This window comes from Oryctolagus cuniculus, chromosome 4 (assembly GCF_964237555.1).
Source record: "Oryctolagus cuniculus chromosome 4, mOryCun1.1, whole genome shotgun sequence".
Lineage (NCBI taxonomy): Eukaryota > Metazoa > Chordata > Mammalia > Lagomorpha > Leporidae > Oryctolagus > Oryctolagus cuniculus.
Genome location: NC_091435.1, coordinates 30263114 through 30284156, shown reverse-complemented (window position 1 = coordinate 30284156; position 21043 = coordinate 30263114).

The window sequence follows — 21043 nt, the reverse complement described above, 5'->3', positions numbered from 1 at the left end:
GTGTTCATGCATTGCAGTGTTAGTATAATGATGCTAGAAGTCAGGTAGCAGTTGATCTGGGTACTATATTTGATGTACCAATTTCTGGCCTACTTCCTGTTAGTGTGCAGTCTTGAAAAAAATTAGGTTTTGCTTTCAAATTTCTGGCAGATGAGGGCTAGAGCTTACCACATACTCTCAGAGGGAGAAGGTCTTTAGGAGTCTTTTTGGATCTCTGCCTACTGCCGTCCTCTAAACTGAGCTCTTTACTTTCTCCAATCTCCAGTCTGCTGCCAGAGTTCATTTTTATTTTCCAAATGCAAATAGGACAAAGTTGATCAGTATCACCCTGACTCCCAGCCTCATTCCCACCTCCACCCCTCTTACAAATGTTTAAAATATTTGTTGGCTTTCATTTGTACATTCATATGATAGCACATTTGGCTCATTTCTTTAAATATTTTCCACCTCTCATTTTTTTAAATCTTCATAGAGAGTGCTACAGCTCCATTTATCTAGTTTCAAAACTGTCTCAAGGGCTATCTCACTTACCATCTCTCATATGCTTAGAACTTTTATTTATTTTCCAAAACTATTGGCTAACTCTCAACTTAGATTTGTTTATTAGCTTCATTAAGACTTCATCTTAGCCATCATTGAACATTACGGTGCAGCAGGTTAAGCCACAGCTTGAGTTGCTGGCATCTTCTCTAGGAATGGCGGCTATTGTCCTAGCTTCCCAGATCTGATATAGCTTCCTGCTAATGTGCCTGGGAAGGCACTAGAAGATGGCCCAAATACTTGGGACCCTGCCACCCATGAGGAAGATGAGGATGAAGTCCATGATTCCTGGCTTTGACCAGGCCCAGCCCTGGCTATTGTGGCTGTTTGAGGAAGTGAACCAATAGATTAAAGCTTTTTTGCCTTTCAAATAAATAAATTAGTAAATAAGTAATTAAAACCAGTTTTTAAAAAGATCCCAACTTCATGGAGTGGCAATTTAGTCTAACAGTTAAGCTGTTCACATTTCACTTCAGAACACTTCTGGTGCCTGACACCTGCATCCCTTGTAATGCACACCTGGGGGGGCAGCAATAATGACAAAGGTGATTTAGGCTCCTGACATCCAGTGAGACCTCAATTGCTCCCTGGATCCCAGTGTCAGCATTGTCCCAGGCCCAGCCATTACAAACGGTTAGGGGGGAAGTGAAGTAGCAGGTGGGAGCTTGGTTTCTCTGTCTCTCTGCCTCTCATAAGCAAAATAAAACAAACAAAAAACCAAAAAATGTGAATGTGTCCTTAAGAATTTGTCCTCGCCAGCACCGCGGCTCACTAGGCTAATCCTCCGCCTTGCGGCGCCGGCACACTGGGTTCTAGTCCCGGTCGGGGCGCTGGATTCTGTCCTAGTTGCCCCTCTTCCAGGCCAGCTCTCTGCTATGGCCAAGGAGTGCAGTGGAGGATGGCCCAAGTAGTTGGGCCCTGTACCCCATGAGAGATCAGGATAAGTACCTGGCTCCTGCCATTGGATCAGCTTGGTGCACTGGCCGCAGCGCGCTGGCCGAGGCGGCCATTGGAGGGAGAACCAATGGCAAAGGAAGACCTTTCTCTCTGTCTCTCTCTCTCACTGTCCACTCTGCCTGTCAAAAAAAAAAAAAAAAAATGTAGGGGAGGCAGTGCCACTATGTTCCTAAATCTGCATACATGAAATATATGAAACATATAACTTAAAGAAAATTACAAAGAATGTTTCCTAAAAAATTAAAATAAAAAGGCTTTCATGTTATGTTGCCCCATTCTTATCACCTTCATTCTTTGATAGGCGTCTGTTTTCCATGTCCCATATGGCTTGACTGATTGTCCAAATATTATTCTCCATACTCCTTGCCTGTTGTCGTTTCTATTCTACTGAGTGGTGACCTTGCTGAGAAAGAAACTTTCTGAAGTTTCTCCTATATATCATTTATTCCATGTTTGATGCTGAACACAATGCCTGTGAACAAAAGTCCTGTTGAATTAATGTGTATAGGAAACAAAAACTTTGAATATCCTACATTCTGGTTATTTTGGTTAATAGTTTACTGATTTTTGTTATCTTGACTTCCCATAGAGCTAATTGGCTGATTTGCTGCCTCTTTTTTTAAAGATTTATTTCTTTATTTGAGGCAGAGTTTATAGACATAGAGAGGTAGAGACAAAGAGAAAGGTCTTCCATCTACTAATTCATTCCCTAAATGGCTGGAATGGCTGAAGGTGGGCAAATCCAAAGCCAGGAGCTTCTTCCCAGTCTTCCACGTGGGTGTAGGGAAAACATTCAGACCATCTTCCACTGTCTTCTCAGTCCATTAGAAGAGAGTTGGATCAAAAGAGGAGCAGCTGGGACTTGAACTGTTGCCCATTTGGGATGCCAGGGCCATAGGTGGAGATTTAATCTACTGTGCCACAGTGCCATATTGCCTCTCTTTATAACTGAAAAGAGGAACTTAATTCTACCTTATTTTTCTTGGTTAATAGACTAGATAATGCTGAAGTACAGAACCTATGGTAGAGCGAGAATAAGGACCCAACGAGATACAATTAATGAGGCAAAAAGAAAAAAAAATAAAAATATTACAAAATCAAGTAGACTGGCATTGTATATGCATTAAAATATAGTATTTATCTTAGCTACATTTTTTCTATTTTATTTACGTCGGTATCTCAGAAAAGATTACAGTGTTAGAAAATTTCCATCAGGTGTGCATACTAATGTTTGTAAAAGCATTTTATATTTTCTTCCTTTCATCAGCACTAATTAAGAGGCCATTGTATAATCCTTTACCTAAGTCTGCCATCTCACCAGTTTTTAAGTGAATGCCAAATATCTAAGCTTTTAATTTTTCCATATATTATATACTGATTGTATTGTTGTGTAAGCATTTTATGATTCATAAATAGTCACAGAGGGCTTAACATTAGTTTTCCTAACAAAACATGTATCCTACAAAGTAGATGGCAGAATTACAGGCATGACTCTTCAGAAAAGTAAATTGCTTCAGAAATAAAGTCCTTATCATCAAATTCAACAAATAAATACGACAAATAAATACACACACCATCACACATTGAAAGTATATATTTTACAGAAAATTTTCCTGTTGATTCTGAAGAGTAAGGACATAGCCCTTTATACTGAATCATTTTGAATGTGAGCAATTGGATGTGTTTCTAGAGAGGAAAAACAATTTAAGCATTAGCATGTATAAATTAAGTTATACGAAATAATTTATCCAGTATTTACACAACTCTTCAACAAATTTCACTAACTGAATATACTCACTGCACAAATGAGGAAATCTGCCAATTTACACCTGGCTTCTCTTTGAATGTATTATCGAGTCTTTCATTACAAGAAAAAATAATTCTGTATGTTTCACTATAAAACACACTTTTTTTTTCTTCATTCTACTTTAAAGCAATTAACAGGTTACATTAATTATTAGGAGCTTCCACTTTTAAGAACATTCTAAATAGAATAAACATTTAGAGTTGACTTTTCAACCTCTGAAAAGTTTTCTTTGAAAAATATTTGCATTCCTTTTAAAAGTGGTGAATCTAAACAAAAGTGGCTTTTCTCTTCTTAATCTCATTTTTACTTATGAGTAATAAAGTTTCCTTAAGGACCAACTCCATCATCATACCTGCAATGGAAATAATTTCTTTGCATTATAATTTTTTATAATCTCTCTTCAAATAGGATAACTTTGACCTTGAATCTTTCACTTTTACAATAGGATTAGATTCTTCTTTTGGGAGATCTTCACATGTAATTAACAATTAGTCTTTGTCTTAAACTCATTAAACTACATTTTAAAAGTCTATTTCAAGACTCAAATTTTCATGTTATTTATTTAAAATTCAATACATATTTCAAGTTCAATGTGAGATATTTGATGACTGAAAATTGTATTAATCTTTTGATCTGACAAAATGTGAAATGATAATCAGTATTTCTCAGACTTGGTTATTTGCTGGAAGCAGCTGGTGGTAGAAGCCAAGATCTACCTCACCTCAGTTATTTCAAACTCATGTGGGAGTTTGGCACCAATATTCTGAGGAACTCCCAGAAGTTTCCAGTGAGCAGGCAAGATTAAGAACCACTATTCTGAATTAGTGACTGGCACTGTGTTGCATCTAAGATTTATCTGTGTGACATTTAAAACATCTTAAAAATCCAAAACTGTGCTCCATGCCAATTAAATCAGTAGAGTGAAAACCAAACATTAAAATAAATATTCTAGGTGATTCTAGCATTCAACCAAGTTTGAGAACTGGTATTTTGGACTGAAAATAATTCAGAAATGTGAGTGTTACATCAGTGTGTTGCTTTGGTTTCATGAGATCGGGAGTTGGTGGAAAAAATGGCAAGGAGGAAAAGAAGACTATTGCCTAACTGATGCTATTTTGTTGGCTCTGTATATTTAAAAACAATTAAATGAAAACTTAACCTACACTCAAGGTAAAACACATTCATAAAGACTTTTACAGGGAAATGAAGCACAAGAGTTTAATGGATATTTGGAATGTTTTCCCTCAGAATTGAAAAGGAAAATGTAAACTGTTATGTGATCTATCTGTTATATTCTCCAGAGAGGAAATACACCATAAAAGTAAGAAGGATACTCTAACGAAACTGTTATTGAACATTTGTTTCCTTTTTTTATAAATTGCACTTTTTGTTGAAAAACTAAGTGATATGCACAGATATTTCTTTATATCCTTAGATTGTGTAAGTTCTACCATCTTCACTGATCTGACATTTTTGTTTTAATTGTTCTTAGATTTTTCCAAATTCCATTACCATACACATTGTTTCAATCCAAACTTTTAAAACTGAAGTTATGCCTTTTCCAATAAGCATTTCAAAAAAAGTTACAGTAGCGTAAATTTCTTGAAATATACTAGAATGAAAAGCTAATATAATCTCCCTCCATAATAATTTTGCTTGTCCCTACTTATGTCCAAAGGATATTTGAGATAGTTTGCAGTCAACTATGATAATATAGGTAGACATACATGTGCTGTGTTGTTCTTTCGTAGCAAGTAAATTCTGTCAATTCAATACATTGTCGAGGTGTATAAATTCCACAACATAAAATAAATTAAAATAAATCTTGAATAAGTTCTTATTCCTTCTTGAGAAATACTGGAAATTCTGTGCTAAAAGTTAGAATGAGTTTTACTAAATAGATTATTCATGTTCTTTAGCTTTTACTTCTACCTGTGACAGCAAAATCACTCCTGAAGTATTCAAATAAATGTTACAATTATGCAGATGCAAATAGCATCTACAAGGCACCCATGTCACCTACCCACTCATAAATGTACATAAATACTAATACACTCATGTAAATATTTCTTAACAATTATTTCTGTATTGGTCTTGAAAATTACAGGGATAATTGCATCCTTGTCCCCTGATTTTAACCATATTTCTGTGACATACTAGAAAAGGACTAAAGCATCCCATGTATTGATCAGAGTCATTTTCCCCATTGAAGCTATTATTTACATCCAGAGAAATGTATGAACTCAGCTTGAAAGTCATTCAGGAAGCTAAAATAATTCTATGGAACAGAATTAAACCAAGATCCCATCAAAGAAGCCAAGAACAATGTTGCTCCTTAAATTCTTTTGGTGATTTTCACACATGATCACTAATTTATGTTGGATTAGTTTTCTGGAAATAAATTTTTGTGCCAGAAGACTTCCTTAGGTCTGGTTAAGCCTATGACTGAATGAACTGAGAGGAGTTCTCTGGATTAGAAAACCTGTCTTTTCCTGACAATGGGCACCTCCACTATGGCCTTGACAGCTTATGTTTGGTCAGCTGTGGAGACCAACCTATGTACCTGTCTCAACTGTGTGCCATATTGGACACAAATTAATGAAACACTGTACTTGCAAAACGTTAAAGGATCAACAAACTCGAAATTCTACTTCTTTAGTCCTCAATCTTTGAAGAAAGAATAACCATCAGAGATGAAATTATGTATACTTCTTAATATGGCTATTAAGAATACATAGTTTAGCTCAAGTAAATCATTTGGGAAATGTTTTGTCATCAAAAGAATGTCAGATTTTTAAAAAATATTTATTCATTTATGTATTTGAGGTGCAGAGTTAGAGAAAGAGAGAGAGATAACTTCCATCCGTGTGCTCAGTGCTCAAATGGCCTCAGTGGTCCGTCCAGGGCCAACCTAAAGCCAGGATCCTGGAACTTTACCTGGATCTCCCACAAGGTTGTCAGGGTTCCAAGCACTTGGGCCATCTTCCACAGCTTCCCAGTCTCATCAGCAGGGAGAAAGTGGAGCAGCCAGGACTCAAACTGGTGCTCACATGAGATGCTAGTGTTTTAGGCCTCAGCACTGGCCCCAGAGTGTGAGTTACCTAGATATGGGTCTAGACTTACCTCCCTTACCAGTTCTCTGATAATGGGCTAATCATGTAATTTCTTTTTTTTTTTTTTATTTGACAGGTAGAGTTATAGACAGTAAGAGAGAGAGAGAGAGAGAGACAGAGACAGAGAGGTCTTCCCTCCGTTGGTTCACTCCCCTAACGGCCGCTGCAGCTGGCAACGCGCCGATCTGAAGCAAGGAGCCAGGTACTTCCTCCTGGTCTCCCATGCCGGTGCAGGGACCCAAGCACTTGGGCCATCCTCCACTGCCCTGCCGGGCCATAGCAAAGAGCTGGACTGGAAGAGGAGCAACTGAGACTAGTACCCGGTGCCCCAACCAGGACTAAAACCCTGGGTGCTGGCGCCACAGGCAGAGGATTAGCCAAGTGAGTCACGGTACTGGGCCGAGTCATAAAATTTCTAAAAGCCTTAGTTCATACATTATAAAGTAGAAATAATACAACTACACAAGAGTTAGTAGATGCAATTAAACGGAGCAAAGTTTGTAATACAACTGACAGGAAAAGATTAATACATGAGACACCAAAAATCATACCAATGTTCTCTTTTTATAAGTGTGAGAATAGAAAAGTTTAGATTCTTGAGAAGTGAAGAAATACATAATATTGTTACTAATATATAAATAATAAAATATAAGTAATATTGCAGTGATAACAAAGGCATATAATACTAAAATGTTTTAAATTTTTCCCTGTAGTCAGCGTCCCTTTCATTTTTGGATCCATTTTCTACTCATTTTTTCATTCTTTTGGAAGTTGGTATTGTCTTCTATTCAGCCTAACTCTACCCCCATACCTGCTTTGGCTGTAATGATTGAATATATATTAATTTTAAATGAAAATATACTCATAAATGTGTATAGATAATTGAGTATCTTAGAATGTATTTTTACACCTAGTTGTAATGAAATATGTGATAAATTGAGAATATTAAGAACCACTGGCACATTACCAGCTTCTTGAAAAGCACGTATATTCACGCTTCTGATGTGGTTACATAAACATGTCACTATGCTATTTCAAAGCAAAAGTGTATGTGCATGGCAATCTAAGAAGATTGAAAATAGTAAATGATCAGCACTGTATTCATGATGAAATTCTATTAGAGATGCTTGACATTTAACTATTATTTTATTACTAGAATAATACAAACTAATATACACTTAGATTTCTAAGAAAAATAATTACTCAAAAATGCAATTAAATTTATTTTTCTTATTTTTTATTTGGTAGACATTGGCAGGAGTTCATTCACCTTCCTAGAAAATTTTCTTCAGAATAAATTAAAAATGGCTATTTAAAAAAAAAAATAGAGAAAGCAATCGTCCATCTGCTCATCGACTACATCTAATGGCTGCAATGGTCAGAGCTGGCTCAGGCCAAGACCAGGAGCCTGGAACTCCTTCCAGTTCTCCTATGTGGACAAGTACTTGGGTCATCAGATTTGCTGCCTTCCCAGGTGAATTAGTGTGGAGCTGGATTGAAAGCAAAGCACTCAAGCCAGCGCTCTGATATGGGCCACGGACATTGCAGGTGACAAATTAACCCACTGCTCCATAATGCTGGCCCAAATGTATGATTTTTTTCAAGTTTCTAAGAGTGCAAGATATGGACATTTTCCCTACTTCATATTTAGAATAGTCTCTGTATAAAAATTTCTCTTTATATCTTTGTACTATCTTTACATCTTTTCTATAAGGATAAAACTGTGGGGAGCAATCCGGACTAGACTGAGTTACTGGAATTAAGACTTATTCTATGCATCTGCTCTCCCACAATATGGCGCTGGGAGAGAAGTAAACAGCTTCCGCACAGCTGCCTCCAGTTCAACCAATAAACTGTAGGACTTGCTACTGATTGGAGGAGAGCAGCGTATTCGGCGTGTGGGCAGCCGAGTTGGGATTGGCGGAGGAGGACTATAAAGGAGGAGAGAGACGGCATGCACGAGGAACATCTATGGGGAACATCTAAGAGGAACACCTGAGGAACATCTGAGCAGCCCCCGAGACGAGCCGGCCGGCGGTGTGCCGTTCCCCTGCGGAAGTGGGGAATGCGGCCAGGGGGAACTGCCCTTCCACGGAGGTGGAAGGGATAGTAGCCAACCCGGGAAGAACCAGCAGCAAACCCGGGGAGGGCCGAGCAGACGAAAGAACAGCGCAGGGTCCTGTGTCGTTCCTCCACGAAGAGGGGGAGCGACATAATGGTGCCGTGACTCGGATATGAAGCCTAGGCAGGGTCCTGTGTCGTTCCTCCACGAAGAGGGGGAGCGACATAATGGTGCCGTGACTCGGATAGGAAACTTAGGACGGATATGAAACTTAGGAGGGAAGAAATGACTCGGATAGGAAACCCAGGACGGATAGGAAACTTAGGAGGGAAGAAACGGGAAGAAGCTATTGAAAGCCTAGGCATAGACTTGGACTCAGATGCGGACTGTGGGGAGTAGCCAGGAGAAATGAGAGGAATATTGTTGGAAGAAAACTTAAGGAAACATACCGGGTGGAGAAAAATGTTAGGGAGGATGAAGCCGCGAGTGCAGGCCGAGGCGGAGACATAAGCCACCTTGGAATTCTTCAAGTCACCCCGGGGAGCAAGAGGCGAAGATCTGGAACCAGAGGCAGAGACGTGGGCCGCCAGGTTGGAATTCGCCAGGTTAGTCCGGGGAACTTGGACTGAATGCCGGTGGTGGCGGAAACATTCGCGGAAGCCGCCGCGTGCAGAGAGAGCACGGGGCGTGAATAGATGGGGAACGCCGGGGCTGGCGCGAGGCCGTGGTGCGGGCGCGAAGTGCGTGGAGACCGCGGAGCGTGCGCGCAGAGCCGGGAACCCGCCGGCGGGGCGAGGCGCCGGGAAGCCGCGCAGAGCCGTGAAGCCGCCGCGGGGCGGGCGCCGGCGGGGCGAGGCGCCGGGAAGCCGCGCAGAGCCGAGAAGCCGCCGCGGGGCGGGCGCCAGCGGGGCGAGGCGCCGGGAAGCCGCGCAGAGCCGTGAAGCTGCCGCGGGGCGAGGTGCCGAGAAGCAGCCTCGGGGCGAGCGCCGCCGGGAAACCGCGGGGATAAGAGAAGCCGCGGGAAGTTTAGAAGTAAAATGAGAGAAATAGGAATGCTGGAAGATAGAAGTAAAATGGGAGAAATAGGAATGCCCGGAAATAGAGAAATAGAGAAATAGAAAGGCCTCCCTACAATACAACAATTAGAAGGCTTGGATTCGGTCTGCCCGATTAGTGAGGCGATGAGCACCTGGGCGGCTAGCAGCTTATGCGCCGCAGGTCACCGAAGACAGGCACGAATTAACATCAGTAAGGCCTCCCCACAAAAAGGCAATGAGAAGGCTTGGATTCGGTTTGCCTGATAGGGCTTGTAAGCCCCTGCAGGCTCGACCAGAGCATGCGCTGCAGGGCACCGAACACAGGCACGCATCAGTGCCTAAAAACCTCCTCACAATGGCGAAGAGAGGACCCGGATTCGGTTTTCCTGATTGACAGGACTTGTAAGAGCCTGTGGCAACTCTAGCAAGTAGAGCAGAGTGTGTGCCGCGGGACACCGAAGACAGGCGCGCATCAACGCCAAAAATAAAAAGAAAGGGGGATCTGTGGGGAGCAATCCGGACTAGACTGAGTTACTGGAATTAAGACTTATTCTATGCATCTGCTCTCCCACAATATGGCGCTGGGAGAGAAGTAAACAGCTTCCGCACAGCTGCCTCCAGTTCAACCAATAAACTGTAGGACTTGCTACTGATTGGAGGAGAGCAGCGTATTCGGCGTGTGGGCAGCCGAGTTGGGATTGGCGGAGGAGGACTATAAAGGAGGAGAGAGACGGCATGCACGAGGAACATCTATGGGGAACATCTAAGAGGAACACCTGAGGAACATCTGAGCAGCCCCCGAGACGAGCCGGCCGGCGGTGTGCCGTTCCCCTGCGGAAGTGGGGAATGCGGCCAGGGGGAACTGCCCTTCCACGGAGGTGGAAGGGATAGTAGCCAACCCGGGAAGAACCAGCAGCAAACCCGGGGAGGGCCGAGCAGACGAAAGAACAGCGCAGGGTCCTGTGTCGTTCCTCCACGAAGAGGGGGAGCGACATAATGGTGCCGTGACTCGGATATGAAGCCTAGGCAGGGTCCTGTGTCGTTCCTCCACGAAGAGGGGGAGCGACATAAAACTGTCCTAAATTTAAAATCTTATTTAAAAATGCTTTTTGCAGTGCTCACTAGGTATTTGATGTCAATTTGAAATCATTTAATTGTCTTCAAATTCAAAGTAGCAAGTGGTTTTTAATCATTCAATGTTACAAATGTTCTTGCCTTTAAAATTTACTACGTTGTTATGAACACAATAGTAGAAAATAAATATTTAAGTGGTAATATACAAGTACAATTAAGGGTAAAATGAGGAGAAAAGGCAAAAAAAAAAAAAAAAACCCTCAACTTTGAGGGATAAATGTGTAAAACAATGAGCAGTCTCAAAAAAATCTTTCAGAGAGACAGAACAAATTTCCCCATAGAACTTTCTATGGTGATAGAAATGATTCTCTGTGATGTGTAATATGTAGCCACTAGCCACCTGTGACTGTCAAGCACTTGAAATATGGCTGGTGTGACTAAGAGAATGAATGTTTTGTTTTATCCAATTGAAAGTAAATTGGATTTAAATAGCCACAGATGGCTAGTGCCTACTGTATTAGTCAGCGCAGAGTTAGTGTATGAGCTGAATACAAAAGCCCAAGTGAAAGGTGGATATCTAATTTTAGTGCAAGGATATGGTAAAGATAAATGAAAGACACCATGCTTGTGGTGTAACAGTGAGTAATCTATGAGCTACTCAACCAACCCTAAAATACACCCTGCCGCTGTGCTTCTTGTTCTTTGAACCAACTCATTGTCTGTGTAAGCCTATTTTAACTCTTTATGTGAGCTACATGTCTAGATTAAACCTCCTCTTTAAGGTATATTCCCTTTAATTTAAACTTAATATTTAGAAGAGAGACATGAAAAAAGCCCAATAGTAAAAGAAAAAGAAAAGTTATATCTGTGCCATGAGGAGGAAAACTTGTCTTTTTATGTGTCTGATCTGATCTGGTTTTCTCCCCGGCATTTTACTGAGTAACTGTGGTGAGTCTTATTTGGCTTAACTTTATTTTTATACCAATATCTCAGCACCCACAGTTTTTAGGTTGATGAATTGGAGTTAGGTCAGAAAGGGTAACACTTTCATCCTTCTAAACAGCTCATCTTCATTCCGGCTAGTAAAAACCTGATGAGCTGGAATTGGACATAAGAGAAGGGTTCTTCCAAAGGTATAGATACTAAACAATCTAATCTGTAAATCTAAAAAAAGATATATCAGGTTAGAATTATTTCTCCCATGTTTTCCATCTATCACTCCAAAATTGCCTGAAAGAATAAGCCCAAGAAGCAGGTTACAACAAGTATTGATTATTCACCTTCCCATAAGAAACCATTAAGAATAATCCCATTAAGTATTATATCATGCTGATATCATTGACCACCAAAAGTCCCATACTCAGTGGTCATCCATCATCATCTGAACACTGACACTTGAACTTTATCTGTATCTCTCCACTAATGGGACCCAATATCCCCTCCCTACTAAATGCTGTAAACACATCCATCAAAGCTCCTGGGAATGCCCATTCAGTCATCTTCAAAATTGCTTATACACTCACCAAATTCTCTAAGGATTCACTTACCTTTCTTGATCTAATTGTAATCTGATTATTTTGGGGTGCTTGTTTCCTTGCAGATCCCCCAAGTGGAGAACAAATGATTTTCCTCTAGCACCATATAAATCAGAGAGCCTGGAGGTGGTATTATTCTTGCTTCTCATTTCTGATTCCAGAATACTTATCTATCCGTATCCCTCAGTGAACCCAACTACTTTGAAATTCATGTCATGAGGTTACACCAATTGTTACCTCTCCTTGTAGAGACATTTTTCAAATTCCCAGGTACTTACCCTCTTCATTGAAGATTTCATCAACTGGTATATGGATTATCCTTTCAACAGCTACTGCTGTTATAATTCTCTGAAATATCAAATTCCAAGTAGCAAATTAACCTAGCATTGAGACTGCTTAATTTCTTGATCTCATTTTCAGTAATACATAAATGGATTTTTCCAAAATCCATTTTAGCTACATGATTCTGTGATCGTACCCTCAAACTGGGCATAATTGCAACCATATTTGCGGTTAAAGCCATCCGTCTAACCAGAGATTTTTATCATTCAATGTTTCCAGCATCTCATCCAAAATTTTTTTTGAATCCATTAGAACTGTAAATCCATTGGCCATACTATTACTTTTTTTTTTAATCACGCATCAATTAGACAATGCCATTATGTCCTTCTTTACCCAATCGATATCAATGGTCAGTCAGTAGGAGCACTGTTTAGCCTTAACCTTCAACTTTTTGCTCACACTTTCCTCTATCATATTCATTGGAAAAATCCCAATCAAAATTAAACCCGACTTCCTCTCGGTAGATGGTGGAATAGGGAAGGAGCACACAGATGGTCCGGGAAGGGAAGGTTCGAAGAAGGGTGAGAATTTGTAGTTTCAGGGAAAGGGAAGCTCTTCTGGAACTGGGGAGACAGGGTGGACCTGTGAGGAGGACACGGATGCCTGAAGCGCAGGACACCAGCAGGAGTGAGTACGCACCAGCGCTGGAAGCTGAGGTGAGACAGGGCGCTCTCCCAGCTGCTGCAACAGCCGCCGCCGCCCCTCCCCCTACCCACCCTAGGATGGACACTGAGACACGCACGACTAAGTGGGGGAGGAAATAGAAAACAGAACAGAGTGGGTAGCGCCTGTGGAAAGAGTGCGTGATTCAGGGGGACGAACTGAGGGACTAAACAAGTGAGTATCCCTTGCTGCCTTGACCCTCCCCCAAATCGGAGCTGCAGTGGGCAGGAAGCCGCCATCTTGTTTGTTTACATTCGGGTTTAAAGGAGAACTGCCTCTGCCTCCTCACTAACCTACCGAGGCAGATCCCAAAGGTGGAGTGGAGCAACATGACACTCCTCGCGCAGGGGCAGGTAGCGAGGGAGGGCAGCTCAAAGCCCTGACACCAGTCTACTCAACTCAAATTCAACAGATAGACAGGACTCCGAACAGAGTAGACCAGAAGAGAAATTCACTGAGACACATTGTGGCAACACTCAGCTCAGTGGCACACAAAGAACAAATCCTAAAATGTGCCAGAGAAAAATGAAAAATCACATTCAGGGGTAAGCTAATCAGACTCACCCCAGACTTCTCATCGCAAACACTACAGGCAAGGAGAAAATGGCATAATATATTTCAAGTTTTAAAAGACAAACAATGCCAACCTAGAATACTATACCCTGCAAAGCTATCATTTATGATTGAAGGGGAAATAAAGATCTTCCAAGACAAACAGAAACTGAAAGAATTTCTATCCACGCGTCCAACCCTACAACACTTGCTCAAAGACGTGCTGCACACAGAAATACAAAAACAAGAACTTCACTACAAAAAAAAAAAAAAAAAAAAAGCAAATCTAGAGTAACCTACAAAGTTCAAAATACATAAACAGCTCGTTTCAGGAAACATGAATGGGAAAAGACAGAACTTAACAATAATCACACTGAATGTGAATGGTCTTAATTCTACTACAAAGAGACATAGACTAGCTGATTGGATCAAGAAAGAGAATCCATCTATATGCTGTCTTCAGGAGACACACCTTATCAGCAAAGATGCATACAGACTGAAAGTGAAAGGATGGAAAAAGATACTCCAAGCTAATGGAAATCAAAAAAGAGCTGGTGTGGCCATCCTAATATCAGACAAAGTAGACTTTAACATAAAAACTATTAAAAGAGACAGAGAAGGGCACTATATAATGATTAAAGGATCTATCCAACAGGAAGACATTACTATTATAAATGTATACGCACCTAATTACAGGGCGCCTGGCTACCTGAAAGAATTACTAAAGGATTTAAAGGGAGATATAGACTCAAATACAATAGTAACAGGGGACTTCAACAGCCCACTCTCACCAATGGACAGATCAACCAGACAGAAATTCAACAAGGAAACAACAGAGCTAATTGATGCTATAGACCAAATAGACCTAATAGATATCTTCAGAACTTTCCACCCCACAGCCACAGATTTCACGTATTTCTCCCCAGTACATGGAACATTCTCTAGGATTGACCATATGCTAGGCCATAAAGGGAGCCTCAACAAGTTCACAAAAATTGAAACTATACCATGCAGCTTCTCAGACCATAGCGCAGTGAAACTCGAAATCAACAACCGAAGAATCTCTACACCATATGCAAACATATGGAGAATGGACAACATGATCCTAAACGAACAGTGGGTCATCGAAGAAATTAAAAGAGAAATCAAAAGATTTTTAGAAACAAATGAAAATGATAACACAACCTATCAAAACCTGTGGGACACAGCAAAAGCAGTACTAAGAGGAAAGTTTATAGCAATTGGTGCCTACATCAAGAAGCTGGAAAGGAACCAAACAAATGAACTCTCCATGCACCTCAAGGATTTAGAAAAACAGCAGCAAATCAAGCCCAAATCCAGAAGGAGGAAAGAAATACTAAAGATCAGAGAAGAAATAAACAGAATTGAAACAAACAAACAAACAAAATACAATAGATCAACAAAACCAGGAGCTTGTTCTTTGAAAAAATAAACAAAATCAACACACCATTGACCCAACTAACCAAAAAAGGAGAGAGAAGACCCAAATTTGTAAAATCAAAGATAGTAATGGAAATGTAATGACAGACACAACAGAAATAAAAAAAAAAATCATCAGAAACCACTACAAAGAGATGTATGCTAACAAATTGGGGAACCTGGAAGAAATGGATAGATTCCTGGACACATACAACCTTCCTAAACTGAGCCCTGAAGATATAGAAAATCTAAACAGACCCATAACCATGGAAGAAATTGAATTGGTAATAAACGCACTACCAAAAAAGAAGAGCCCAGGACTGGATGGCTTCACCGCTGAATTTTACCAGACATTTAGAGAACAACTAACCCCAGTTCTTCTCAAATTATTCAAAATGATTGAAAGGGATGGAATCCTCCCAAATTCTTTCTACGAAGCCAATATCACCTTAATTCCTAAGCCCGGAAAAGACACAACAGAGAAAGAAAACTATAGACCTAACTGCCTGATGAACATAGATGCAAAAATACTCAACAAAATTCTGACAAACTGAATCCAACTACACATCGGAAAGATCATTCACCCAGACCAAGTGGGATTTATCTCTGGTATGCAGGGATGGTTCAATATTCGAAAGTCAATCAATGTAATACATCACATTAATAAATTGAGAAACAAAAATCATATGATTATCTCAATAGATGCAGAGAAAGCATTTGACAAAATACAACACCCTTTCATGATGAAAACCCTAAGCAAATTGGGGTTAGAAGGAACATTCCTCAACACAATTAAGGCAATTTATGACAAACCAATGTCCAGCATCATATTGAATGGGGAAAAGTTGGAGGCATTTCCATTGAAAACTGGCACCAGACAGGGATGCCCACTCTCACCATTGCTATTCAATATAGTCCTAGAAGTGTTAGCCAGAGCCATCAGGCAAGAAAAAGAAATTAAATGGATACAAATGGGAAAGGAGGAAGTTAAACTATCCCTATTTGCAGATGACATGATACTATATATAGTGGACCCGATAAACTCCTATAAGAGACTATTGGAACTCATAGAAGAGTTTGGTAAAGTAGCAGGATACAAAGTCAATGCTCAGAAATCAACAGCCTTTGTATACACAGATAATGCCAGGGCCGAGGAAGAACTTCTAAGATCAATCCCATTCACGATAGCCACAAAAACAATAAAGTACCTTGGAATAAATTTAACCAAGGTTGTCAAAGACCTCTATAATGAAAATTACAAAACACTAAAGAAAGAAATAGAAGACAACACAAAAAAAATGGAAAAACCTGCCATGCTCATGGATTGGAAGAATCAATATCATCAAAATGTCCATTCTCCCAAAAGCAATGTACAAGTTCAATGCAATACCAATCAAAATACCAAAGTCATTCTTCAAAGACCTAGAAAAAATGATGCTGAAATTCATATTGAGAAACAGGAGACTGAGACTAGCTAAAGAGATCCTTTACAATAAAAGCAAGGCTGGAAGCATCACAATTCAAGACTTCAAGACATACTACAGGGCAGTTATAATCAAAACAGCCTGGTACTGGTACAAAAACAGATGGATAGACCAATGGAACAGAATAAAAACATCGGAGATCAATCCAAACATCTATAACCAACTCATATTCGACAAAGGACCTAAAACCAACCCCTGGAACAAGGACAGCCTCTTCAACAAATGGTTCTGGGAAAACTGGATGTCCACATGTCGCAGTATGAAGCAAGACCCCTACCTTACACCTTATACAAAAATTCACTCAACATGGATCAAAGAACTAGAGATGCGCCACGACACCATGAAACTAATTGAGAGCATAGGGGAAACCCTTCAAGATATTGGAACAGGCAAAGAATTCCTGGAGAAGACCCCAGAGACACGGGTAATCAAAGATAAAATAAACAAATGGGATTACCTCAAATTGAAGAGTTTCTTTACAGCAAAGGAAACAGTCAGGAAATTGAAGAGGCAACCAACAGAATGGGAGACGTTATTTTCAAACTACACAACAGATAAAGGATTAACAACTAGAATCTATAAAATGATCAAAAAACACCACAGAATCAAAACAAACAACCCAATAAAAAATGGGCCAAGGACCTTAACAGACATTTTTCAAAAGAGGAAATCCAAATGGCCAACAGACACATGAAAAAATGCTCAGGATCCCTAGCCATCAGGGAAATGCAGATCAAAACCACAATGAGGTTTCACCTCACTCCAGTTAGATTGGCTTACATACAGAAATCAACCAACAACAGATGCTGGTGAGGATGTGGGGAAAAAGGGACACTAATCCACTGTTGGTGGGAATGCAAACTGGTAAAGCCACTATGGAAGACAGTTTGGAGAATCCTCAGAAACCTGAATATAGCACTACCACAGGACCCAGACATCCCACTCCTTGGAATATACCCAAATGGAATTAAAGGGGAGAAAAAAAGAACCATTTGCACCTCAATATTTGTTGTAGCTCAATTCACAATATCTAAGACATGGAATCAACCTAAATGTCCATCAATGGATGACTGGATAAAGAAACTATGGGATATGTACTCTATGGAACACTATACAGCAGTAAAAAAACAATGAAATCCGGGCATTTACAACAAAATGGAAGAAGCTGGAAAACATCATGCTGAGTGAAATAAGCCAGTCCAAAAGGGACAAATATCATATTTTCTCTCTGATCGATGGCAACTAAATGAGCATCTAAAATGATACCCATTGAAGTGAAATGGACACTATGAGAGACAATGACATGATCAGCCCTTATCTAGACTGTTAAGGAACAACTTACTATTTTATTCCTTTTAGTATTTTTGTTGTTGTGGTGGTGGTGGTTGCTCTGTTTGTTCTACATAAGACCACTGGTTGAACTCTGTAAGCAATGCACAATCATTCTTAGGCGTTTAAAATGAACAGAAAAGTGATCTCTGATAAACATAGGAGTGGGAATAAGAGAGGGAGGAGATATATAGGTCGGCACATGCTCACTCAGACTTACCTCCAATGGTGAAACTAGATATGTGCCAGGGGATTTCAGCTCAATCTTACCAAGGAGGCAGGTACCAATGCCAGTGCACTTGGTAAAGTGATACGTATAAATACACAACCTATCAAAAATATAGGGTAAATGTCAAAGAAAATTCACAAATAAGACCAGTGTAAGCAAACAATGAAGGATAGAATTAAAAGGTAGAATATGATCCTGCAGGGGAAGCAGGACACACAGCAGACTCATAGAATGGCAAATGCCCAAAACAGCACTCCGCCTCAGAATCAACCCTTGGGACATTCGGATCTGGCTAAAAGGTCCATGAGAGTCTCACAGGCATGGGAAGCCATGACACGGTGGCAAAAAGCAATCTAAATGAAAGATCCTGGTGAACAAGACCCCAGCAGAAGGAACAGGCCATCAAGGAGGAGGCACCTTTCTCTGAAGGAAGGAAGGAACCTCCACTGTGATATGGCCTTGACTAAACAAGTTCAGAGTTGGTGAACTCAAGGGGCTTCCATAGCCTAGACAGCTCAGAGCAAGAGTCTCGGGTGATTGCTGAAGTCATAAATAAGAGTGCCAATTGTTAAAGCAATAACGGGAGTCACTGAGTACAGGCTCCCCACGTAGGATCTCTGTCCTTAATGTGTTTTACTATGAAACTTAAAAACAACACTACTAGTCGAACAATGCCCTATACCTTGTGTGGTTGTGTGAGTGCAGCCTGTTGAAATCCTTGCTTAGTGGATACTAAGTTGATCTTCTGTATATGAAGGTGATTGAAAATGAAACTCGATGAAGGGCGGGATGGGAGAGGGAGTGGGAGAGGGGAGGGCCGCGGGACGGAGGGAGGTTGGGGGGGGAGCCACAACAATACAAAAGTTGCACTTTGTAAATTCACATTTATTAAATAAAAAAAGAACTTATGGGGGGAAGCCATTGTAATTCATAAACTGTACTTTGGAAATTTATATTTATTAAATAAAAGTTAAAAAAATTAAACCCAACTTTCTGCCATATTAAACCTCTCCACAAAAAATAATGAAAAACATACAATTGTACTGATAATTCTCTATTTTAATTTATATTTTATGATTCTAAGGTGTTCTTTTCTGGAGTTTGGCATTCAGGCGACTCTATATTTTCCTATCTCTTAATGATTCTTTTAAACCCTTATTCTTTCTCCTCAAATCTCAAACTACCATCTTTGTTTCAACCTTCAAATTCAATTTTTTGTTTACTTGAAGATAAATCACTAGGGGAGGAATCTCTTACTTCTCTACCACAAAATGCAGGAAACTCTCCATACTTGTGCACCTTATCTTCTCTGTGGGACCTATACTACCTTGTATCTGTGGTCAATTATTCTAATTTTATGCTTGATTTTATTCCTGAAAATGTCTTTGCTTGCATCAGGATTTTACTATTGATCTACATTTATAGCAGACTCATAGAATGGCAGATGTCCTAAATAGCACTCTAGCCTCAGAATCAGCCCTTAAGGCATTTGGATCTGGCTGAAAAGCCCACGAGAGTATTTTAGGCATGGAAAGCCAAGACACTCTGGCAAAAAAAAAAGAAGACCTAAATGAAAGATCTCTGCGAGTGAGATCCCAGTGGAAAGAATGGGGTCATCAAAGAAGGAGGTAACTTTCTCTGAAGGGAGGAGAGAACTTCCACTTTGACTATGACCCTGTCTGAATAAGATCAAAGTCGGCAAACTCAAAGGCTTCCATAGCCTTGACAACTCATGACTAGAGCCTGGGGAGATTACTGACGCCATAAACAAGAGTGTCAAATTGTTAAGTTAACAACAGGAGTCACTGTGTACTTACTTCTCATGTGGGATCTGTCCTTAATGTGTTGTCCAATGTGAAGTAATGCTATAACTAGTACTGAAACAGTATTTTACACTTTGTGTTTCTGTGTTGGTGCAAACTGATGAAATCTTTACTTAATATATACTGAATTGGTCATCTGTATATAAAGATAATTGAAAATGAATCTTGATGTGAATGGAATGGGTGAGGGAGCGGGAGATGTGAGGGGTGCAAGTGGGAGGGAAATTATTGGGGGGGGGAAGCCAATGTAATCCATAAACTGGACTTTGGAAATTTATATTTACTAAATTAAAAAAAAACTACTTTCTTATTTTTTCTGTATTCTGTATCTTTACCATCAAATATCTTATTGTATAAGAAATGGCATAGTCTTAGCATGGTGGTGATGAGCACTGGAACTACACAGGACATATTGGGTTAAATTTTTAGCTTTGATACTTATTACTTGTGAATTACCTCTCCTTCTCTAGATTTTCTAATCTATTTATGAAACAATGGTTTTATGTATTTTTCTAAAACAATTGTTGTGGTTATTAAATAATTTAATCTTTTTAAAATTTTTAAATATTTATTTATTTACTTTATTTAATTGAAAGAGTATTGAGAGAAAGAGAGAGTGGGGGGAGAGAGCGAGAGATGTCTTCCATTGCTGGTTCACTCCCTAAGTGACCACAATATCCAGGGCAGAGCCAGATTGGAACCAGGAGCCATGAGCTTCATCCAGGTCTCCCATGCGATGGCTGGGGCCCAAACACTTGGGCCACTTTATGGGGCATTTCCCAGATGCATTAACAGGGAGCTGAATTGGAAGTGGAATAGCTGGGATATGAACTGGTGCCATATGGGATATCATTGTCACAGACAGCAGCTTTATACACTATGCCACAGCCCCTTATTTTAAAACTCTTATGGAAGAGTCTTGCATGTAGTAAAGATACAAGAAATCTTAATCATCCATCTTTAAAGATGCAGGTGGAAGGGAGGTTATGGGGGGAAAGAGTACAACTTTTTCCAAAAGTTTGTACTTTGGAAATTTACATTTATTAAATAAAAGTT